At 32.2% G+C, this 26522-nt stretch overlaps 1 long non-coding RNA gene across 1 annotated transcript; it reads right to left on the reverse strand.

The window, feature by feature from the left end:
- Positions 1 to 13069: 13069 nt before the first annotated feature.
- On the reverse strand, positions 13070 to 14219 carry LOC148206191 (uncharacterized). The gene is made up of 2 exons (XR_015783513.1): positions 13877 to 14219; positions 13070 to 13637 (listed from the first exon to the last, which is right to left on the reverse strand). It is a non-coding gene; the product is annotated as an uncharacterized LOC148206191 (long non-coding RNA).
- Positions 14220 to 26522: the final 12303 nt, after the last annotated feature.

Below are 26522 nucleotides of genomic sequence, written 5' to 3' on the forward strand. Positions count from 1 at the left end.
CAGACAAACACTCAAACCAATAACCTCAGCAAGACATGTAAACCATCAGAGGAAGACGATGACCTGCTAAAAGCCGATAAACATAGAGTTGAAGGTCAACTTGGTGGCAACTCTCAGAGAAGCGGCACAACTGTGGATATGTTCATATGTTTTGGTTTTGGTCTTCTTCTATTCTTCGTATGAATATGAGGAGTTGGGCCGTTTTCTGCAGAAAATCCAAGGAAGATAAGATGAGGAGAGAAGGGTTCATTGCAACTTCTCACAAAGGAACTTCATCTGCCATTCACAATTAACATTCATCTTTCATTTCAACTTTTTACTCAATTTTTTCTATTCAAATCCAATGATTTTCATTCATACATACATACACACCTTTGTCATTTTCTGTTTGATTCATGCAGTTTCGTTAATTTCCCCTTCTGTTATATAAACAAGATTTAGTGTCTTTTTAGATGGGTTGGATGCGCTGTAGAGGGTGAATGCGTCTTCCTCTCGCGCGAAGGAGAAGGGGCAAAGTGGTGGTGGTCCGCCGTGAAGGGCGGTGGCTTTTTCGGCGCAAGTACCGGCAACACCGTGGACAGCGGTGTGGTGGCTGAGGCAGCGTCCATGTGGTGGCGACCCGTATTTCCGGCAGCACCTCCAATCGGGTTCACATCATGTGTTGGTGACTTGATCTGGCAGATAGAGAACACTGAAGATGGCGGAAAGGACGTGGCATTGCCGTTTGCCAAATCAACCAAAAGTTAACGCCGTCCATTTTTAAGGACTATTTTTACATGTTTTAATACTACAAGGACTAAATGCCATCAATGTTTTGAGTAGGGACTAAAACCAAAATCGCTTGATAGTTCAGGGACTAAAAACATATTTAACCCTTATAATATTAGAGTCTGGAATAGATAAATCTATAATATTTTTCTTCTCTCTTGAAACATCTTATTCTTTATCACCATCTACAATATAATAAAAAAGGCTAACTAATAATATTGAAACACAAAATAATAAATAATTAAATTAAATTAGGTGGGTTGGTGAGCCAACCCGGCTCACCACGAGTTCAACCCGGTGAGTCGGGTTCTAAGTGAGCCGGGTTGAAAACTAGCTCGCATAAAAAAATTACATTTTTTTTCAAACCCAACCCGGCTCAAACCCACAGTTACAACCCATTTTGATAACAGTAACCTTACTCATAAAAGGTAAGAATACATTCAATATTATTGGCTCTGTCTTTGGATTCTTGATTCAAGAGCAATTGATTAAATGACTCATTCCATATATATATATATATATATATATATATATATATATATATATATATATATATATATGCATATGCATGTAAATTTAGAATCATCCATTGTATTAAATGATGTTTTACATGTCCTATAACTAACCAATAGTCTCATCTCTTTACAAAAGCTTACAAATATTTGAATTATTTAATAAACTTTTCTCTCCTTATTGTGTATTTTAGAAACATGTCACGAAGGAAGATGATTTTCATTACTAAGAAGAAGGATGATTTTAATTACTAAGGAGTAGTATGTGTTGTATCTATTATAATCTAAGGACTCAAAACACAAAGATCATAAGCCAACTGTCAATCAGGAATTTGTCTTTTTAAATATTTTGATATGATTTCCTAAGAATAAGCTAGGCAACTCATAGGAATTAATTTCACTTCTTAAATATTTTGATATAATTTTCTAAGAATAAGTTAAACAATTCATATATTGGTTTGTTGTCCTTAATTTCAAATCATAAGATATTTTGTAATTATGAGTAATAATTATTGTAAATATCTTTAACATTATTTATAGTAGGAATAACAATACTGAAAGGTATCAAGCCATTTTTTTCATGTCATGGTATCAGCCTAAGCATGACCCACCTTGTTTTCTTTTTCTTACTTGAGGCTTTCCTAGTTTCGTAGTTCTTGTTTCTGGTTTCGTGCCTTGTGTGACCTCCCCAATCATTTTTGTTCATGATCCTGGTTCTTGGTTCTTGGTTCTTGTTCGTCATTCTGTTCGTGGTTCCGAGCCCCCTTCTTTATTGTGGTTTTGTTCGTGGTTTCAGGCTTCTTATTGCTTTGTGTTCCAACAATGTTGTTTCACATTCTTTTGAAGACCACCATGACTATCCTAGAAAAACAATTTTTGTGTTCGCTTCAACTGCAAGAATTATTCTACTTGGGAATTTCAATTCAAGATGTATGTCAAAGGAAAAGGTTTATAGGGTCACTTGGATGGGATAACGCCACCACCCAAGGATGTTGCCTACACTACATAGGAGGTAAAAAATGCTTAAATTATTTCTTGAATCCTCAGCACTATTGATCCCCAAATGATCCATAATTTATGCTCTTTACTACTACTCAACAAATGTTGGATTATTTGAAGCACATTTACAACTAAGACAATATGACCAAGCGTTTTCAATTAGAATGACAAATAGCCAATTGCAACCAAGTTAATTTGTCATTTCAATTCAAAACACTTTTCCATTTTATATGTTGTTGTTTCCCAAATTTCACTCTCCGTTGTTCAAGAAGTTTAAAACACTAGTAAGCACAACCAATTTCTCATGAAACTTCATTATGAGTTTGAGGCTATCAAAAGTGCTCTGTTGAATAAGAGTCCTTTTCCATCTTTTGGATGCATGTGTTGGTGAACTTCTTCGAGAAGAACAATGTTTACTTACCCAATGATCCATGACTCATGATGCTGCACTTTATGAACGTACTCTAGTTGTATATGAACAAGTAACATCAGAAACATGAGCAAACTCCCTAATATGGATTCATTATAAAATACTTAGGCACCCCCCCTTTTAACCTTGTAAAATTTTCGTTCCCTTATTTGTTCACTACAAAGTTTGCTGAGCCTTTCAAATGTGATATTTGTTAATTGTCAAAGCATCATCATCCATCTTATCCTTCCAGATGTACTATGAATCTCATCAAACTAGGACGCAAGCTCCTCTCAAACTTTCTGCACTTTCAATCCTCGCTCATGGTCTGAGTATAGAATCTAGAGATGTACACAAAACGTGCCACATATTCATGCACAATCCTGCTTCCTTGTTGTAGCGTCAAAAACTCTACTTCACTTTCATATTTAGAACTTGTAAGAAAATAACACTCCAAGAATTTCTCCCTAAAAGTCATCCAGTTGATCTTCTCTCCTTGAGCAGTCATAAATAACTTTGTGCTCCTCCACCAATACTCTGCCTCCCAAACTAACATGAATGTAGAGAACATCAACTTCTGTTCCTCAGTACAATCAATCACTCCAAAGATCTTTTCATTGTTGCATATCTAGTCATTTGTCTCATTAAGAGTAGCCTTCCCATTGAACTTCAATGGATTATCCTCGATCCTCAATCTTCGATCCTTAACCCTTAACGTCATTAATAAGATCTCACACATAGACCCTTGGTCTATCCACTAATTAACATCTATGCTAACTACCTACTATAACCATTATAGTAACACCACTATCAATATGGTATCACCTGGAGCATCTCAATCCCATGATCATCATCATAGATTCACCACCATCATTACTATCCCTATCATGAATAACACCATGAGCATCACCAAAGCATAAACACCATAGTGGAAAGAGTCAATCTCACTCCTGTACCCTACCTCACCCGCCTGTAGCTATTCCTACAGACCAATCTATAGTTTCCCTATAGATACCCAAGTAGTCCCGCAATCCAGCTAAGAAACATGTAATCCTGCCATACAAGGACAAGGAAAACACCATCATCCCCACACAAGGAAGGTTCAATACCCGAACAACCCTTCCCATGCACGTAAGGCAAAAGGAAACACCTATCCGCAGATAGAACCAGTATTTACTAGGTACAGCTAGTAGACTTATCATCCACACTCATGCTCATCAACCACATACTCAAGTACACGCCAACACTCACTCATCTTCCAACCTCAACCATAAGTCAAACTTGACCCTAAACATAACCACTAATCTCATTATCTTCACGTTTTGTAGCTCCTCGAGCTTGATTCATGTCCATTCTTTATCAAAACGTACTTTTCCAAAAAAATATGCTGGGATAATCGATTATCATAAGTGATAATCGATTATTTTTGAAACATTCACATTTACACAAAATACCCTGTGATAATTGATTATCACTTAAGATAATCTATTATCTTAGTGGTTCTGACACATCAAATTTCTAGATTCATCACATATGAAAGGATAATTGATTATTTCTGAAACCACACTCAAAACCAATGCGCAAATAATTGATTATAACTAATGATAATAGATTATTGCCGAATCGAAACACATCACAGGCAGAATTCAAGTGTTCAAAACACACATACATTAACCCTAAATCATGAGGGAACATACCCAATTCATCATGTCTGCATTCAAGCCTCACATACCCTTATGAACAGACCCTAATACATACATTACATCACTTGAATCATCAAAAACCCATCATTATGCATATTACAACCCAAACAAACCTAACATAATGAATATGATCATCATACCACTCTTTACAACATAAATTTGTGTGGTAAAAACCCCAGCCACCATACCTTTGTCCTCCCTTATCATCAATACATATTATCATGGGATAACCCAACAAAAAAAATACATACTTTCATAAGGAAAACCCAACACAAACATGATATAAACCCTATCATCATGCATACATCAACCCTTGCCCAACAATAACAACAGAAAATCATAATCATATCCAGAGGTATCAAAACAAGGATTTCCATACAAGACAGTCAAGAATTCATAACATACAACAAACAAAGGTAAGCCTCCTCATATCTTTGTCAATACTAGGGCTTTATCTATACTTCAAAACACCACTAATCTTCCTTTGCACTAAGGGTTTCTGTTGCTCTTTCTCTTCTCTCCCAAACCTCTCTCTCCTATGCTTCTCTCTTTGATTTAGAGTTTCTAGGGTTTCTAAAACACAAATACCACCCCTCTCTCTTTATCTTAATATTTATAAATCCACCCAACTTTATCTCTAATATCTCTTCACTTAAAATAATATATTTTAAAAAACAAATCTATCTAAATATCTATTCTTCTTCTATCTCACATTCCACTATCTATCTTTTATTTTATTTTATTTTATTTACAAACTTTTACTTCCTACACCCCTTATTTAATTTTTACACCAATTAAATAAAGGTAAAAGACCATTTTGTCCATAAGCAAAACATAAATAAAACAAAAGTTTCCCTTAACCCTCTTTCTCCCTCGAATTGAACCCACACCCATTCAATTCTAAACCATCTTTCCATTAACAAGTCAACATATCACATTGATAATATCACACACACACAAATCATCCAATTATCACATATCAATCATGTATTGCACTTTATTAATAATAACATGAAATAATTAGCATAACAATTATAATTCTAAGAAACACTTAAACCTTCACACCAATTTTCAAATAATAATATTCAAATCTCAAAACAAATTAATTCCCTATTTACTAAATTTTTTTCTCAGGTCTTACAACTACACAACAAACAAAAGGACTATTTGTCTGATGATTAGACCCATTAGATCTAAACAATAAACCTTTTACTATAGTGTTTACGATAGTGCTTAGTAAGATATCATTTGACAAGTTATCCTAGATGGTCTTTGCGATGAACAATATCTAGTTAAACTTCAAAATAAAGACATTTGTCACATGGATATACCTCATGAATAGTAAATATGAGGTATTTCAAAGTTTTGATATGATTTTCATCTTTTCCAAAATCAATTTCAAGCTAATGTAATACAACAAGAGGATCGCTCATAGATAACGAAATCTGCTTGGGTTTAGGATTTTCCTCTTAATACGACTGTTGTTACATGGAAAACAATTTAAGTCTGAACATAAATAACATGTAAACTTAAAAATAGAGTAGTGTATTGTGGGCAAACAAAGCATACAAAAGAGAAAGCAAGCCTTGATAAGTATGCACTATATTAAATATTAAACCCCAAAAGTGGGTATTAGAAGACCAAATATAAATAATTAGAATACAAAGCATCCTTGGACAAAGAGGCACCAATAGAATAAACATATGGAAGTCATTGGATTAAAATCCTTTTATGATTAAGCATTAGAAGGTTAAGCACAAAGTTTCTAATCAACGGGATTATATATTTGAACCTAAACTTAACCCACAACAAACCAAGCAACACGCAAAATCAAAAAGAAATGCAAAAAAAAATATATATGAAAGAATCACTCATCGACAAAGAGAGGAGTGACAAAGAGTGGATGACAACTAGCAGTGGAGGTCCTCAAGAATTTCTTCAACGACAAAAATGAAGGCTATGACATTCAATGGTGTTTTCGTAGTGAAGGCTTTCACAAAAATGAAGAATTGAATTTGCTACCTTTACAACTTTCATGAAAATTAACTCTAGCCAGCTTTTTAAGCTTTGACTATTAAAAAAACCGAAATCTAAAATGTAATAGACTTCGATTTTGTAAATAATTAAAACCTAAGTTTTTTCTCTCAGTAACAATTTTAAAATTTTAATGAATATTTAGGTTTCAATTTTCATTAACCAAAATATGGTTTTGATTAACTTTGTACTTAAAAATAATTTTAAAATTTTAATGAAGATTTAACTCTCGATTTTTCAAAAACGTATAGCCTAAAGACTATAGGTTAAAATTTTTTAATAACCAAAACCTATAAGTTTTCGAAAATTACAAAAATAATCACAACCTTTTTATTACTTCGTTTGCTTTAAAACTAAAACAGAAGACAGTTTTAAATACTAGATTAACTATAACCTGTTAATACTAAACAGTGAAATTGGTCAGATGATATAGAAACCTCTCATCAAAATTTTATTGAGCCATTAATGTAATTTTTCAAGGGTGACAAAGGAAAAAGATGTACACATATTTTTGTAATTCTAAATGAGAAATACTAGGTAGTGTCCATTCATAACTTTTTCCTATCAATTATTTAAAATTTCAATGTTTTCTCAGTAAAACTTTGTTATAGTTTATATTCAATTTTCTTATATTGTTATCTTTTATTATCTTGAATCTTAATTCATAGTTCCTTTTACTTTATATTATTCTTATAAATTTTGAACTTATTATTGTTTTAAATCAGTGAGTAAACATTTTAAGTGGATTTTAGTTCATTTAGAACTTTAAGCAAATTTTTTTAAATTTATTTCTAATGCTTATCGAACAGACATTATTTTAATTAATGCAAAGCATTTTTAATGTAAAATCAGAAAACTCATTATATATATATATATATATATATATATATATATATATATATATATATATATATTATGTGTTATGTTATTATTATGAAAATTAAGTAATTTTAAAAATGAATGTCAATATATTTTGTTCAAAATTTCGTATTTTATATAACTATCTTGTACTTCTTTACACACAGATTATCTTTTTAAAATTATTTGTTTGGATGAAAAATTTCGTTTTATATTTATTTTTGTTTGACTAAAATTTTAAATAAATTTTCATCGAAAAATGAAAATAAGCTCAAATGATAGATATCTCGAGATTGGGAAGTAGAATTTTTCGTCTGCAAGAAAGTAAATTAGAATGCTTGCTTCCTCTTAAATCTTGGATGTCTCCATGTGATAAAATTGCTGGTATATGCTACACTTCTACGTAATACTAAAAAAAAAATAATATTTCGAATATTGTAGAGGACTTTGAGAATGCAAAAAGTGTTTACATTCCTCTTTCGGTTAATTTATCATCCACGACTTCAATCTTTTTATGGACCGTAAGAAATCATTTATCTATCTAATTTGATTATAAGTAAATTCAATTGTTTCATTAAAAAAATAATCAAATCAAATAGATGTTTATGGTCATAATAGTGTCGGTTTTACTTTTAAAATTATTTTATATGTTTTGATTTTAGAATAAGGGAAATATATAAAAATGTGATAACAATTTTAAAAATTTTAGAACTTATAAGCCGTATGTTCTTGACAAAATTGAAATCTATCAATTTTTATGTTTCGATGTTTTAAAAACTAAGACTTAAAGATTTGCTAAAATTTTAAAATTTCATCTAGATGAAAAATCTGAAAAATAAATATATATGTTTCAAGTTTTGAATAACCAAAAACTAAGTGTTTATAAAAATTTTAAGTTTGTCATTAAGGATAGAGTTTTAAGTCTTAATTATTTTTAAAACAGAAGCCTATTGATTATGTTCCGATTTTACTAATAATTAAGACCTAAAATTCGCAAAAGTTGCATAGTGGTCTTTATTTGTTCTTCTTTATGACAACACTACAATTTCTTCTCCTATTCTTTCATCTTCTTTTTCTTCATCTTTGTCATATCTTTCTTCTTCATCTTTGTCATCTCTTCTTCTTCTTATTGGGGAGGGAGGGGGTTCTTCTTATTGGGAGGGAGAGGGTGAAATTGATTAGCCCTTTAAAAATTGATCCTTTCAAAAACTTGACGAGTTCTTTATGTTTCTTGAAATCAATAAACAAATATAAGGAATCAACAATGAAAGAGAAAGGATAAAGAAAGATAAACACAAGCAATTTATACTGGTTGTGCCAAACCTACATCCAGTCTTCATTCAACAACCTTAGTTAAAGGGATTCTACTATAATGATAGAGTATACAAGCAAAAATACAGAGATATCTCCTCTCAATGCACACTCCTTATCCACTCAATATCACTTACAGTACAAGATGTGAACACCTCACAATCTCACAAACCCAGAAAGTTATCCCAATTTTCTGTACACCTTGAGAGAAATCCCAACTCTCAATGCAGAACACTATGATTCTCTTCCTGACCAACAACAACAGGAACACAATCCTTTTAATTGCAATGTAGATACTGATCTTCACAGAATATACCAGAAGTGTAGATATGATCAACAATATTTTAGCATAGTTTTCTTACAAGAATATTTAACCCAAATGAGATATTTGATTCTTCAAGAGTTTTTCTAAGAAGCTCCTGCAATCAATACTCAACAAACAAGTTAGTTATGAAAGTGAATGTTCATAGAATTGTATTGAAATAGCACGCAAGACGTCTATTTATAGGATTTTGAAATCCTGACGCAATCTAATCGATTACGCAAATAATGTAATCTGTTAAGCTTTTCCGTCTACTTTAACAGTTTTACAGTTGTATCATATTTAACAGATTAAACAACGGATGCAATCAATTAAGCATATCATACAAGCCAACAACTAATTAATATGACCGTTATAGGAAGTTTTGGCTTTTAATGAAAATGATTTTCACAAGATAAACATTTTAATCAATTATGAAACTTATGTTTTTGGTTAAGTTCCATACTTAAGCAAATTATCAAATCATTTTTCATTCCAAAAACATCAATGCACTCATAAAACCCATGTTGGCATAGCAACATGTTTTAATCGATTATACAACTAATGTAATAAATTATTACACAGTTATTTTGCCCATGTTAAGCATATACTGAAATATGAAGGTATTTAACAAATTATATACGTAGTTTAATTGATTGTTTCTTCCAAATATACAAAGTGCAATATGTTTAAACAATTGATTCATTTACAATCAATGAATACATATACCAAGCATTTCAAGCACAAACACAATAATGATCAAGCAATTGTTATGTCATTTATTGTGCAAGAAACCATAAAACATTTCTTTTGTTCATCATCAAAAACACATATGTGAGACATGTTTTGCTAGATATAGCTCCCTCGTGGCTTATCTCATGAGAATCCTTATACTCATTTGGTCACATTCCTTGAGATATGCAATACTATGAAGATTCATCAAGTACCTGATGAGGCTATTAAGCTCAGTCTTTTTCCTTTCTCATTTGGCGATAATGCTAAAGTGTTGTTGAAATCTTTTCCTGAGAATAACTTAACCGTGTGGGAAGATATGATTGCTAGGTTCCTCAACAAGGACTTCCCTCAATCAAAAGTCAACAAAGGGAAGTAAGAAATTTCTTTTTTCAGCAAGGTTGATGAAACCTTGAGCCAAGCTTGGGTTAGATTCAAGGGATTGCTGAGAAAATGATTAGAGGTTTTGGAGATGATACTCTTCCTTATATTTCACTTTTTTCATCCATTATGAGGAGCTAAATATCCTAAAGTGGTGAAGCAAAGATGTAACCCATTGAAACTTTCTTGTATTGGTACTATTTTTTTTTTATGAAAGTATGCTTTTATTACATGTTTGTGAATTAATTTATGCTTGTTGTTGGATGAACTGATCACTCATTTTATTTCACTAGCTTGGGATTGAGTAAGAACTGGTTTTAAGTTATGGTCCAACTAATTCTCCTCTTATTTTTATGTGTTAGAGATATATCTAAGGCTCTAACTAATTATAGAGTTCTCATCTTAATGCAAGTAATTCATTCAAGCAGTCATTGAGGAATCATATTGAAGTTTGGTGATCTTAGACTCTAGGTGCTAGGAATTAACCTAGAGTTACATTTGAAAGAGAACTCCCAAGATATGATTTATTGCATCTTTATAACTAATAACTGAACATTTATAAGAGATGTACAAAGTGGTGAAATCCAGCTTTAGTACATCTTTATCATCTTGAAGTCAATACTTTTTAACTCCATATTGTTTTACAATGTCATATTTCTAATATAGCTTTGTTTTTGTACATCAATTATGCTTCCTATATTTTATGTGTCTCTTTACTCTTTGATTCAAAGTCAAGCTAGAAAAGAACGTTGTGTGTTTTGTCAAATATTGTTGTGGATTCAACACTTGTTGTACTACAAACTAGCCAATATACTTGTTGGAAAAATTGATTGTTTTGTAGCATCGAACAACGTTATTGGTAGCTACTTGTGGTTTTTTTGAAAGATAACATTTTTTTTCTAGCTTTGCTCCTTGTACAAGTCTCCTTCCAACCATCTTAGACTTGAAATAGATTTGTAAGAACCTCAATATCATAAACTTTCTTTGTTTTTGAAGGCTATCTTAAGACATTTCGTTTTTCATAGTTCAATTGTTGGACATAGCATGTTGGTAGAGAAATTAACTGCAAAGGAAAAAAAGCTTTGTTTTTAATATAACTTTGTTTTTGTACATCAAGTTATGCTTCCTATATTTTATGTGTCTCTTTACTCTTTGATTCAAAGTCAAGCTAAAAGAGAAAGTTGTGTGTTCTGTCAAATATCGGTGTGGATTGTACTACAAACTACCCAATATACTTGTTGGAAAAATTGATTGTTTTGTAGCATCGAACAACGTTATTGGTAACTACTTGTGGTTTTTCTAAAAGACAACATATTTTTGTCTAGCTTTGCTCCTTGCACAAGTGTCCTCCGAACCATCTTAGACTTGAAATAGATTTGTAAGAACCTCAATATCATAAACTTTCTTTGTTTTTTAAGGCTATTTTAAGACATTCCATTTTTCATTGTTCAATTGTTGGACATAGCATGTTGGTAGAGAAATTAACTGCAAAAGAAAAAAAAAGCTTGTACGGTTGTCCCTCCATATTTAGTATTTTAGTCATATATTTATAATTGTTTGATTCCTTTTCTTCCTCAATTATTTATAATTTTATTGATATAATGTAGTGTCATAAACAAACGACTCCTATGAGTGTGGTTACTATGTAATGCAATAGATGAGAACCATTGTTTGTGTTTGTATTACAATTAGTAAGGAAATGGTAATAATTGCATTGAATCAAATATTTTGCAACTTTTTCTTTTTATATATTAATTGAAATTATTGTCTTTGTGTATAAATTAAAGAATCCTACACCAATTTTCGATAAGTCCATTAAGTATTTATGGATAACTTTTGCAAAATACATAATACAAAGGTAGAATATTATTTAACACATTTACTTGTTGTAAGAATAACATATTGTTATATCTAGATTCTTGTTGATTCTAGGTGTAATAAATATAATGTGTTGGTTTGCTGGCCTCGTCTGATTCTATACAATAGGGAGAAACAAAAATAAAAAACTATTTAATAAAATGCCTACATTAGACTTTAATTACGACACAACCAAAGTATTAATGATATTAAGTTTTGATTTTGATAATAATCAAAGTCTAATACTCTTTCCGATTTAAAATATTCTTTTTTAATTTTAAGAGTATTAAATATCGATTTTGAAAATAACCAAAATCTGATAAATTTATTGTTTTAAAGTATTATTTAATTTTAAGAGTATTAAACTTTGATTAGAGTAATAATCAAAACTTAATACTTTTTTATTTAAAATATTATTTAATTTTATTAGGCTTTGATTCTTCGATTTTGGTAATAACTAAACCTTAATATTCTTAAAATTAAATTATTTTTTTAAATAAAAAAGAATTAGTTTTTGGTATGTAAAATCTTTTTTTTCATTATTTATTTATAATTTCATGTTTTAGTTCTTATCAAACATAAATATGAAACTTTATGTTTGGTTCATAATGAAAGAAAAAAAAAATACGATCCGTTTTCACATTTTGGTAGATGGTCTTCTATTATATATTATTACTATAGCATGTTCTTATGAAATGGACTATTACATGTTTTGATAACATATCCGATTTCTATGTTCATATCGTAGTTTCGACGACTCCTTTCTGCGGAAGGTGCTTATATGTTTAGAAAAATGTTAGTAATCATTCGATTTTCATCATTCATTTATTCGAAAAAAATATCTTTTTCCCAAATATTTCAATGGAATAATATACGCATTTTCAATTTGAATTTTTCTTCACCCTTGATCTTTTGATATATGTCATTTAGGAACATATTTATCTCTCATTTATTATCTTGCTTTCTTGTTTACTATATTCAAACTATACTTCAACTATTGACACTTTTTATGAATCTTAAAAATATATGATAGAATTGCTTTCTTATTCTTTTGATATAGTTGTCAAAACAAAAACAGGCCACCCGACTTGACCTAAGTTGGTTACTTAGGGTGTGTTCACTTGAACAGAAAATACTGTTCAAGAATATTTGAGAGAGAAGAAATACTATTTGTTTTATGTTCACTTGAGACGAAAGGCGTGGATTTGCAGGAGACGAAAGGCGCAAATTTGCGGGATTTATAATTTTTTCATTACCCACGAGAGTGCAGCGATTTGGAAGGATTGATGATACAATATCTTCTTTACCCTTTGCCCAAGTCTTGAAGTTTACGTACATCGATTCTACTATGAAGATGATGGTTGAAGATGAAGTTTGAAACTGAACAAGATGAAGAACAATGGCTGAAATGAAATATTTTGGAGGTGTATTCGGTTCCCTTCCACCCGTATTTGGTTCCAGGGGTGGGAAGAATTTACATGGCACCTGTATTCGGTTTCCAGTTGTTGTTATTCGGTTTCCATTATTCACAACCATTGTGTATTCAGTTCCCAAGCACTGTGTTCGGTTCCATGTGCGTTTGGCCTGACGTTTGACTGACGGTGTTTTCGGTTCCAGCGTTGGAGCATTTCCAAGCTTCGAAGCTTCGTGGTGGAGGTGCAGGCACCATGTTCGACGAAGCTAGAGGTTGCTTTGGTGGTGGACGCTGGATTATATGCGACGGAGGTGGAAGAGCAGCTTCCGGCCAGAGATCCACTATCACCAACACATTTCTACATGTTCAAGCAATCCCAAGAGCCAACACAGGATAAAGAGAAATTTGGTTGTAAATAAGAGGAATTATTAAAATGAGGAACCACACACTTCATACAAAAAAAACGACACTCTCAAGATTTAAAAAAAAAAAAGAAAAAGAAAAGTAAGCACAACCAGCAACTAAAAAGCTTGAAAATAAACAGATAAAAATGAGAAAGGTGAGGACTTGATTGTTGAAAGAGAGGAAAGAACACACCTGTATCTTCTTCAAAATCTCCTCTTTACTCATGTCTTACCAGGCAATGGCCATAAAGGATTGTGATTTGTAAGAGATAGGGGAAATGCAGAAAGGGGTGGTAATAGATATGAGAAACCAAGTTTTGAAAAAAACAAAAAAATAAGCTAGAGAGGCTCATCCAATCTCAGGCTTATCCTCTATAGTCCTTGGAACCAAACACACACCCTTCAAACTCAGCAACAACATTACCCGTGTCTCTTCCTACAAAAGACATGTGGAAGAAAGAAGAAACTTTATTTATATTTTCTTTTTAATCTTTCTTTTATTCTTCAATATTAATGCATGCAGTATTATTATTCTTCTGTAATTGATTATTATAACCTATAAAAATGCATTTGATTTGATGTATTAAATTGCTTCTAAAATTTAGATTCTAATATATAAATATTTAACAACATTTAATATTATATTACAAAAAAATATTAAATTGGATTACAAATCATACATAGTAAATTATATTACAAAAAATATTAAATTTAAAATAATTTTATTTTACTAAATTATATTAAATTTAAAATAATCAATCTCACTTCCATAACAATAAATTCATACTACTTGGTAATAAATTATATTACAAACAAATACTACATTTAAAAGTAAATTCATTTTATTAAATTATAATTTTTTTACTTTTTAAAAATTAATTTTAATAATTATTTTGTAATTTTTTACTCTTTATAAAAAGTTTTACAATTAAATATAACATTAACAAATATCATTTTATATTACTTTAATAACTAGGACATTTTGGTAATCTTTAATTTATACCAATTAAACAAATTTTTTAAATCTGTTACATCAATCAAATCCTACACTAATTTTCACACACTTTACTTCTACAACTTTACTTCAAAATCCACTCTCAATTACCTCCAAATTCACTCAAATAAAAAACAAAAAATTTACCTTCAAATCCCCTCAAATCCATTTAATCACTCTCCCCGAAATCATCTCCCCCAAATCATCTCAAGTGAACAACAAAGCATTAGTGAGCCAACCCAACCCGACTCATTTATGAGTGTTGCTCTCTCTACCACTCCTAGTGCTCCCTGCACCTCCCCAATTTTTCTTTTATTTCAAAATTATCCTTTTTTTACATTTACTATTTACCTTTTAACACCCCCACCCCCTCCCTTTCTTTCTCTTTCTCTGCAACCCCAAGCCCCCCCTCCTCCCTCCCCACCTCCCTCCAACTTTCCCTTTCTTTGTCTCTCTCACTTTTTCTCTCTTTCACTGCACCCTCCCCCTACTCTTCCTTTATTTCTTTCTCTCCCTTTCGTTATTTCTCTGCAGTCTCACCTCCACTCTTCCTTTCTCTCCTTTTTTTTGAAGGAGATGAAATGTGCGTCAAGGATGAAATTTTATATTAGAATGCATTAATTGAATTATTGAGGATTTAAATACTAATGAGGTTAGTTGTGTTGTATACACAGTGTATTTGTAGTAAACAATATGGGTATTGAATTTGTGAATTAGTAGGTGTGTGTTCCTTGTATGGGCTCTTGGATGTTAGATAAAAAGAGGACCCGGTTTAAGTGTGCTTGCCATGAGAAAAAATGTATAGTTGTATGTGATTAAGGAGAAGAGCATGCTAAGGAGAAGAGCATGGGTTTTTAACATCGGTTTACGGATGTGGGGTGTGGGGATGTATTAGAATGTTGGTGAAAATTAAATTTAGTAATTAAATATTACTGAAGGGAAAAATAGGAGGAATGGGGAGGTAGAGGAAGTAGTCCGTGGTGGTGTAGGGAACAACTATCCTCATTTATTAGCGAGCCAAAAAAATTCGAACCCAGCCCACCACAGTTCACTTAATTATAATTTTCAAAATAAGGAACTTAAATAATTTTTTCAAGCAAAAAAAAATAATAAATATTTTTTTATAAAATTCAAATTAAATTTTAATAAAATAAAATTAGGTAGGTGGGTTGGTGGGCCAACCCGGCCCACCACGGGTTCAATATGCATAGTTGGATTTAAATGAGCCGGATTGAAATCTGACCCGCATAAAAAAAATACAATTTTTTCAAACTCAACCCAGTCTGAACTCGTGATGGGCCAGATTGGCCCGCGGATTGTGACCCATTTTGACAACTCTATTTTTTTACATTTAAACATATATAAAATAACTTAACAAATATATTATAATTAAAAGCTTGTTGATATGCCATGGATAATTTATTAATTATTAATTATTAATTTGTAGAGTTGATTTAGGATACGCAATCGAAGGTCATTCCGAATCTTTCCTTTTCAATTATTGATGGGTTTTGTTCTATATCTCTGAAATTTATAATCCTCAACATTGATCAAGAGAATGTTGTACATATGTATGCCAATGATTGAGTTTTTGTCAACGTTTCACCTAATTTTAACATGTTATTAATGGTTACCATTTTAATATATATATATATATATATATATATATATATATATATATATATATATATATATATATATATATATATATATATATATATATATATAATACGCATTTATGCATCAAAGTAAGGTCAAATTGTTTAATCAAATACCTCCAGAGGATACCCTTACCTGTTGATGAGTCAATTATTAGTTGCGTTGTGGATGACATGATGGTATTATCTATTGTATAAAAAACACGAACAATTTGATATTGTTAATACCGTTTTGAATAACTAGATAATTAATATTCTGCAGGTTTTTTATAGTTTTCAAAAATTTATTTTCTATGTGCTGAAGCAACGTCAACTTCGTCTTCCTCTTATTACAATGTAAATCTAGATTAATCCACTTTCTTTTAATAAAATAAAACTTTATATTATTGAAAAAAGTTAATACATGTTAACAATATTTTAACATAACATAATGTAAAACCTAAAAAAATAATGATATTTTAGAAGTGGTGATACCCTAAAAATAGTAAGATTCGATTATTTTAATGTTAAATAATTTTATTATAAATTGTTTTGTTATAAACTACTTTCATTATTTTAAAGCCTACCATCTCTCTAAAAATCACTTTTCTAGAGTTCTCTAGCTTTTCTCTAAGAGTTTTAACTCCTGAGTCATCTCTTTGACGATCAGGAGGTATCTAGACGATCACGACGTCAAGATCTACAAATCCAACTGATCAATTTCTATTTTAGAGTAAATAAGTTTCTACTCGTTTTTTTGTCCTCTTTTCTTCGGTCAATGATCATGCACATAACTGTTATGCATGTACCATTTAGTTCTCTTTTCTTGCTCTTGGTGAATTTCGAGTTCTAAAAACTCTGTCCATTTCAATATTGGTGTCTCATAGGTTCATTTAGGAATTTCTTGCATTTCAAGTGATCGACGAGACGCTTCCATGGGTTGATATGCTATTTTGAGGTAAGGAAAGATAAATCTCTTCTTAATTTGTGTTTGTGTTATAAATTTTGGTATCTTTATAAGTTATAGACGGTTTTGAGAAATTGGTATGATTGTGTATGTTATGTATGTCTCATGGATGATTTTAATAGTATGATGTTGTGTATATTTGGTATGGTGTGATTATGATGCTTGATAATTCATGATTGAGTGTGATAATGATGTTTTATTGTTGGAAACTGAATTCAGAGTAGTGATGAGGTGAAAAGGTTAAATTCTTGAGTTTTAAGTCTAAAAAGTAGGGTTTTGATGAGTGAATTTGAGAAATAGGTATGAGAGTGAGAAGGTAACTCATTTAGCATTGTTTTATGGTTATTTGGGACTTGTTAGAAGTGTTGGATGATTGAAAATTGGTATGTAGCAAAGAAGGGGGTTCATGGTTGAAACTTTTAGGTGTTTTTGGTGTAAAAAGGGGGTTTTGAGTAGTGAGATTTTGAAATAAGTGGTGTAAACTGTTTTGGAGAGTTTGAAGCATATTTTGAGACCAATTAAGACTTGTCTAGAGGTTCATATCAGAAAAATATGTCACGGAAGTGTTAATTGCTTCATAGGATGCGTTTCTAGTCCATTTTTGAGGTTTTAAGTTGTGGAAATTGAAAGTAGGAGGAGTGGGATGAAATTGAGGCATTGAAGTGTACTAGAAAGTGTATTTGGATCTGGTAATGCAGTTAGGAAACTGATATGGAGGTTAGAAAGTGTAGATTTGAGTTTGGGTAACTTATAGGAGTGAATTTGAGTTTTCATAGGTTAATTTGGGTTTGGAGTTGTCAATTCAAGCAAGATGTATGTTTTTAGATGTTTCTCAGTGCCTAAGAGTGTTTAGGAATCATTTAAACTTATATAGAGGGTCATCAAAGTCCAAATAGGTGAATTTTAGAACCTGGTGCAACGCTAGGCGCCCTTCAAGGGGCCTCTGGGCGTTTTTGCGAGAAGAATTCGCTTGGGCGCCCCCTTAGCACCCCTATTCCAGGGGTTTGGTGCCCAGACACCCTTTTTGGGGCATTGGGTGCAACTCAGCAGATTTTGGTTTTTCTTTTTTCAGTTTTTGGGATCTCGAATTTGGGGTTCCGGTTATCAGTTTTTGACGTTCTTTGGCTTGTCTTTGGAGTTTTGGACCCTTCCGTAGCTGTTGGTGAGGGTTTTAGAGCTGTTTTCCTTAGCTAAATATGAGTACTAAGATGCCATGAATAAATTGTGTTATTGGGTGATTTATGATGAATTGTATGGTTGTTTCTATTTCTTTAATGTATAATTAGTAGTCTCATGTATTGATGTACTATGTGAATATGAAGTGATATTAATGGTTTCAAAGTCATGGAGGTTAGTTCCAAGGTGGAACTTCTTGGCGTGGTTTCAAGTGTGTTAATATGAATGTAAGAAGCTTAGTTTTGATGAGTTATCCTGACACTCTAATCATCATCCATGCTCAAGTAGAGAGTGATGAGTCATGTGGTGAGAGTAGCAAGAGGTCTTAGTCTAGGTGCTTCCAGCATAACCTAAGACGTGGTATAGAATAACCTTGTGTGGTAGCTTTGATGGTTGTCAGCTATTCCACCACACAAGTGCATAACCCACTATGGTCCTAGCCTGAGGGCCTTTCTTCATTTGGCAAAGGGCATGTTGAAGGATTAACCTTGTATGGTAGCTTTGATGGTTGTCAGTTGTTCCATCTCATAAAAGGTAGGACATGTTTTAACTCGACAATCATTGTGTATCCAGATAGTCAAGTATAAGTCTCTTGCATGTTTAGGATGGATGGTTATGTTGTGTGAGGTGTAAAACATGTTGCAATGTTTTTTTAATATGATAAATTGTTTTACTACTAGCTTACCCTTACTTTCGTCTTTGATTGTCTGTGTATTTTTCTCATTCGCAATGATCACCTTAAATGGTGTGAGCTTAGGGAGTGATTTTCTCTCGACGTCTTAGCTTGAAGAGTAGAGTGAGCCACAACATATATAAAATGTATTCTCCAAGTATAGGATCTCCTTTCTCAGTAGTTTTGAAAAGTTTTTGATAAATTATCATCTATGTAATGTTTTATTTTGATGGTTTTACTCTACTAGGATGTTACACGTACATATCAAATTTTTTACTCATATTGCGTATTCTAAATCTAACTCAAAAATATGTGTGATGTTAATGTTAAAATGTTGTAAAAAAAGTTATCTTAATATATTATTATCTATTATTATTTATCTTTGTTGGTATTTTACATTTTGGTGCTATTTCCACTCCTCTGGTGAGGAGTTATTTTCCACGTCCATGAAGGTAGTGCTTTATTATTAGACATGTATTGTAATTACGACATTGGAGCTAATAATGGTATAATGTAATTTCATTTTTTTCATAGAACATATAGTTCAATGGAGAATGAACCTCTGACTCGAATTTTCAGTACTAAAATTTGTATGGAACACCAAATCCATGATGATCTCGTTCACTTAGTTTTTTACAGCTTAGATAATCATTCAGAAACTTTTGTCCATTATTAACTATATAGCCCCTGTTCTTGCTGATGGGGCTCTCATCAAAGTCAACCTTTTCAATTTAGATTGTCTGTCTCCATTTCTTATCTGGGCCTATTCGTTTTTCCTTCCTGCAAAATAGAAAACAGGCACAACATAATTTATGTTATTTTATTAGAATACAACTAATGTACCAACTTTATTTACAGTTGTATAAGTAGTAAAATGACACGTACTTAAATTTTATTATAAGTTAATAAATTTGTTTATAATACGAATCAATTTCAGTCCTACATGATTTAAATATATTTTAAATATTTGCAAATATGTTTTAGTTTGATATTAACTTATAATTTTTTTTATCTATTAGTTGTTTAAATTTTTTATATCTTTTAATTAAATTTGTAACTTATATTGTCGTGTGATATTATTTTACTTGTCTTTATACATTAAAAACATGATATTTTATGGTTTTATAATATAAAATGAACAAGTAAATTATCGTTTTAAATTAATTTCATTTTTTATATATTAATTACATAATCTCATACTTCATAGCATAAGTTATGTGAGAATCTAAAAAATAGAGTATTAGAGTAGATATGTGTATTAAATTATGAGACGAACATTTTTATTTTAAAATAATCTTATAATATAAATAGAATTTTTAAAGCTCGATTCATTATCTAAATCACCTCTATCTCTCTAGAACTCTATTCTTTTTGAGTTCTCTGACTTATCTCTACCCTTTCTCACTATAGTGTTATTTGTTCAATGATCAGGAAGTGCCTAGACGATCATTGCGTCAAGGGCAACAATCTCTACCGATCAATTTCTTGTTTTGAGCCGGTAAGTCGTTTCCTTTTTTTTCTCTCCATACTTTCTTGGACTGTGATCATGCAACGATTTATGTTGCATGTATCTGGTTATTCTCCTTGTTAAACTGCCTTTTAGTCGCCTAAGGCAGAACAAAGTCTGGTCCCCACTAATGTAGCATAGGGCAACCAAAATATCAATCCTAGGACTCAACAGAATTAAGTTTTAAAATGTAGAGTTAAGTCTTGTATTTATTTACTAATTATTTACTTACTAACTACTAAACATGTGGGGACATTTAAAATGAATGAAACTAAAATAAAATAATTGAAACTAATCTAAACTAAAATCTATTTAAAAGAATAAAGAAATTGACATGTAATTAAAGAAAATAAAATAACAGTCTAAAACATAAATAAAACCTATTTACAATAACTTCCTACAATTGAAACATAACATATATGGTATAATCTAAACAGAACTCAAATGCTAAAAAAATAAGGAAAGACAATCTTTGAAATAGAAATGCAGAACAGAAGCAAAACCTAATTCTAAAAGAATGCATTAACAGTCACGAGATATTCCTAAATTAAGCATTGAATCTGAATTAGAATGTAAAACATAAAACCCAAAATGAATCATCAAATCCTACTCTAAATAGAAGTAATCAAGAACAACATTAGAAAACAAATAAAAACAGAATTTGAATTGAAACAAAGTAAAAAAAATTAGTACCTAACTTCTAATTAATCAAAAGCAAAATAACACTAAAAAACAAAATTGATTTCATGGGTGAAATGCACATTCGAGTGAATAAAAGAGTGCTTAGAGTTCTCAGGAAGACATCCTGTGAAGTTGAGTCCCAATACAGGGTATTCTAGGTCATATTTCAGAACCTCATTTGACTTTTTTCACTAATTTGTCCAACCAATGTTCATTTGCCTATTCATCAATCTAAAATTCACAAACAAAATTTAAATGTGAAAATGATTGAGGATAAAGTTTCAGTTACACTCAGAAAGACATTCTAACTAAAGTAAGCCCATCACTGGGTCTTATAATTCATATTTTAGAACTTACAGTGGTAATTCCTACTCATTCTCAATCAATGCAAACCTAAATCTGATAAAAGAAACACAAATTTGAATCAATTTTTATGCATTGGACTCATCTCTGACTCGAGAAGACATCTCGATAAAGAATGCTCAATACAGAGTCATTTAATTCCAAAAGGAATTATAGAATCCAGAGTGACATAGTCCAAATCAATTTCTCAGCAAACCAAGAAACATAATCACACACAAGAAAACAAAAACATCACAAAAATCAAACACATAATCATAAAAACACTCAGAACAGAACACATCAACGAAAAAAACATTTTATTAACGAGAAAAGAAGAGTACAAGAAAAACTACCGAACAAAACTTGCAATCGAAGCCACCACTGTGAGTGTGCGCTCCAAAAGCAAGGAAAACGAAAACCTACTCTATAGAAAGCGTAAAAAAAAACCTAATCTACAGAGCGTAAAACTGTATCTGAAAAGTTGTAAAGTGTAGAAGTGTTTACATGGCAGAAGAAAACCCCTTTATATAGGGTTACAGAAAAGAAAAGAGAAAAGAAAGGGGAAAAAGGAAAAAAATGGGAGGGGGGAACCTTGCTCGAGAAGCTTCATAGTCGTTGGCCACTGTTCATCCTTCTATTTAAGCCCTCTGATCAGCTTCCATCTTTACCGGTTCAACTCCGGTAAGCTCTCCAGGCAGCTCCTTCTTCGGTCCAGGTCATCTTCTTTCTCGCCGGTCATCTTCTCCGAAAAAGTGATCGCCTTTGGTCGTCTCGCTTTTCTCTCTTTGCTCTGCCCTAGCTCTAGGGTTCCTTTCTCTTTCTCAAATGCTCGAGGGCTTCCTTCATTTTTCCAAAATGAATTACAAATCTCAGACCCCAAGCAGCTGCAGCTAAAACGCACCGTTTCACTTAAGTGTTGTCCAAGTCCAACTAATTTCACCAGCGACCCAATTTAGCGTAGCAGCCAGCTCAATTCATTCTTCAAGCAACAACACTCCAAGGCATTTTCTTCCAATCAGCAGCGTCATTTGTCAACTCAACCCAATTTATAAGGGCCCATTCTGCACCAAAAAAATCAATCCAAAATTAAAGAAAAGAAAAGGAAATTTATCAATTAAAAAGAAAGATTTTTATCAAAAGATTTTGTAAAAAAATATTAATTTCTAATTATTAACAAAAACTAAAAACAAATACTCCTAAAAACCTCTTTTTAACTAAAATTTTACAAAACTAAAGATTTTAAAGAAAAACCTAAATTTATCCTAATTCTAAACAAAAAGAAACTAAAATGAACTAAGACTTCTAAACCTAGAAAAATGTGCAAAAGTTGAGAGTTATCACTCCTCTTCAATTTCTAGCTCAATTAGGTACTGAGATGGATTTTCTATCACCAATTGATGATTTGTAAGGTTTTCTAGAGTTACCTTGCGATGCAAGCATCGATTGGAGTTTTCTAGAGTTAGGCTGTAAATCTCTAAGGTAAGGGAAACTAGATTTGTTTTGAATTAGAAATTTGTAGTATATGCATGATGAATTTTTGAATATTGAGTTGGTTGAACTGAAATTGATTTTTAAGATATATGTGAAGTGTAACTTGAATGTGATGATATGCAAATTTATGATCCATGTAATTAAGCATGTTTGGATGTTGTATGATCTGTAAGTGGGGGTATGAAAGGTTTAAAATATGTTAGAAAGGTGTTTAGTTGAAACTGAAGTGATCTATAATTGTTTTAGGTCATTGGTAAGGAAGTGGGGTAGTGAAAATGAGAAGTAGAGGTTAAATGCTCAATTGGTCAGTTGGGGCAGCTTTAGTAAGTCAAATGTGACTTGCTTAAGCTCTTAAAGTGGACAAAAATGTGTCAAAAGTGGTAGAATGGATTTTGAGTTCATAAGTTGTGATTTTAGAGGTTTTGAAGTAGGAATTGATCCATAAGCACTTTAGATTGATGTTAGAAAGGTTTAGAAACATTTAGTCAAGTCTAATTAGGTATATAACACAATTTAGGAGTGTTAGAAGTTGGGAAAATAGTTAGAATTGTAAAGTTGGGCTGGGTTGCTTAATTATGCAGAATTCGTGCTGCAGAATTATGCAGACTCGCTGTGCGAATCCATTCGCACATCGAGTGGTCTTGGCGAGTTGCTATCTATTTGAGCAATTCGCACAGCGAGAGGGTGCGCTGTGCGAATGGTTATGGGGTTTGCTCTCTGTTTGATGATTTGCATCACTAATGATTTAGCTGAGCGACTAGAGGTGGTTTGGGGTCATTGCCAAATTAATTTGAATAGCGAAAAAGGGCTCATAGCGAGTGTTTAGGGGGTCTGGGCCACTGTCTAGACTTTCGCATAGCGATTTGGGGGCGTTATGCGAGGAGGGTTATCTTGGGGCTCAATCTTGGGGCTCAATCTTGGGGGTTATCCTGAAACTCCAATGGTCTTTCATTCTCAAGTAGAGAGGATTGAACCATGTCGTGAGGAGTAGTAGGAGGTCTTAGTCTTGGGGGCTTCCAGTATGCCTCAAGGCCCAGAACAGACTAACCTCGTGAGTGTGGTAGGGTGAAACCCATTGGAAATGACTTTGCAAAGCAGTAGAGGCCACCATGAGTGCATGATCCGCCATAGCTCGACAATCATTCTAAGTCCGGACAAGTCAAGTCTAGAACATAACATGCTAGGATGTTTGATTTAGTTACTTTGATTGATTTATCTTGTGTATATTATGTGATATTAAATTGTATGTTTTCTTGTATATCTAGCTTACCCTTCTGCTTGTGTTTGTATTTTGTATGTGTGATGCTTTTCTTTTGCAATGATCATCCGATTGATATGAGCAGTGGGAGATGAAGTGCTTCTGGAGCAGGCTTTGGAGGGCGATGATGTTGTTGTTTAGTTTAGTTAGGTTGTTTATTTTTGTGTATAGTTTTAGAATACTCTTTTGTATCTAAAGTTTTAAATTCTATGGTTATTTTGGATGACTGTAAAGTTTATACTTTATATCCCAGTTTATAACTATTCTATTTTATTATTTCTGTGACTACTATAATATGATTTATTACTATATTTTAAAATGTTATAAGTGAGTCAAATGACAAAGACAAAATAAAAACTACATCATCAAAAGAAAAAAGAAACTTAAAAAATTCAATTAAAAAATATGAAAACTTTAAATACTCAACAAATAAAAACAATTTAATAATACTCCTATATCTAAGTATCTTAAAACGTCTAACTTATCTATTTGAAAGTTAGCTATTTATAATTGTATTTATTTAGGCATTTTTAAAACCTTGTACAGTGTTCAATTATTTGAAATTTTAACTTATTTCATGTTTTACTTAAAAGTAAGTAATAAGGGTACTCATGGAAGGATATTTGTTCAAACTGGACGGTGCGTAATCATCACATTGAAGGGACAGAATTTGCCAAATATTTTTATGATGATTCATTGACGAAAAGCTGCCCTTCAAATGCGTTTTCAAATCAAACAAGTCAATTTCCTGTTCTTCATTTCCAAAAGAACAATCAAATTTAAGTAGAAAATAAGTAATAGAATGACTACATTTCATTTTGATTCGCACTTGACGTAGAAAAAAAGTGTTTTTTACAACTTTTATCTTTTCCTGCTACTACTCATTATATGTCATATCTCTTTTGATCCATTTAAATCTTCCAATTTCTTTTATGTTACACCAAACTATCATTTTACTTTACTCATTTTAATAAAAATACATTTATTTTTAACTATATATGTTTCGGTAGTGGACCGAGAACACTCCTCCGTTCCTCCTTTCCTTGTTTCGGATTTGCTGTTCCTTTCCTTTTCTGGTACTGATCGGGGTTTGACCTGTACAAAACACTCTGACGCTAAAGTCAAAATTACGCTATGGCAGGCTAACTTAACTATTGATTCAGTCGTCTAACCTGGTCATTAATTTTGTATTTATAGGCTTCATAAAATGGCCAGCCCATTAATCATCCATTAATGCTGTATATTATTGCGCCTTGAAATCTGTTAATTATCCATAAATGTCGCATTCTTGCTGTTATCATGATTATTAACCGCATTGATTGACCATTAATAACATTTACCTCGTCATTTACCTCACCTGGACCTACTACCGATCGACTCGATCGACCCGACTCTCCTTCTTCATGACTGATCGGTTACTGGGAGGTAGTACATTAAGCCCCCCAAGCCCCGAGCGCCTATTGGTAGGCGCGAAGGGGTTTAAAGCTTAAGGCGGTTTAGGTAAAGAGTAACCGTTGATACCAGGACACGTTGAAACCGCTTTTCTAGGCTATATATACGAGGAAGGCCCACCAGTCATTTTCACATCTTTACTCTTCTTTTCCTTCTTCTCCGATCGTCTTTACTCAAAGGTAATTATGTCTTCTCCGCTTTCCGTCGATGAGGTTGCGGTTGAGGGTTTGGGGTACGCTGATGATGCGGCAGAGTCATCGTCCTCAGTAAGCTCTTCTATTCTCGGATCTGAGAACAAAGGCTCCGAAGGGGATGTGGAACTAGAGGTCGACAACACCCCGAAATGGTTCGACGTCGCTCCTCCTCCTACTATAAAAGGGTATAAATGGGCTCCCTAAGAGGTAGGCTTGCACGCTCCTTATTTTACCACCAGCGCTTCCATAGAGTTTTTGATGAGTAGAGTGTGCTTGCTATATAACATAAGAGATGCTGAACGCATTAAGTTAGTAGTTTGTAGAGCAAACGAGCGGGGATGCCACGGGCGTGAGGGTTATGATCTAGACTTCTTTTACGTGTACGTCACCCTGTTTCGGGATTTAGGTGTTCAACTTCCGTTTACCGACTTTTAGATGGGCGTTCTGCAAGCCTTGAATGTATGCCC

The sequence above is a fragment of the Vigna umbellata genome, chromosome 1, assembly GCF_029865625.1.
Source record: "Vigna umbellata cultivar VRB3 chromosome 1, Vumbellata_1.0, whole genome shotgun sequence".
Classification (NCBI taxonomy): Eukaryota; Viridiplantae; Streptophyta; class Magnoliopsida; order Fabales; family Fabaceae; genus Vigna; species Vigna umbellata.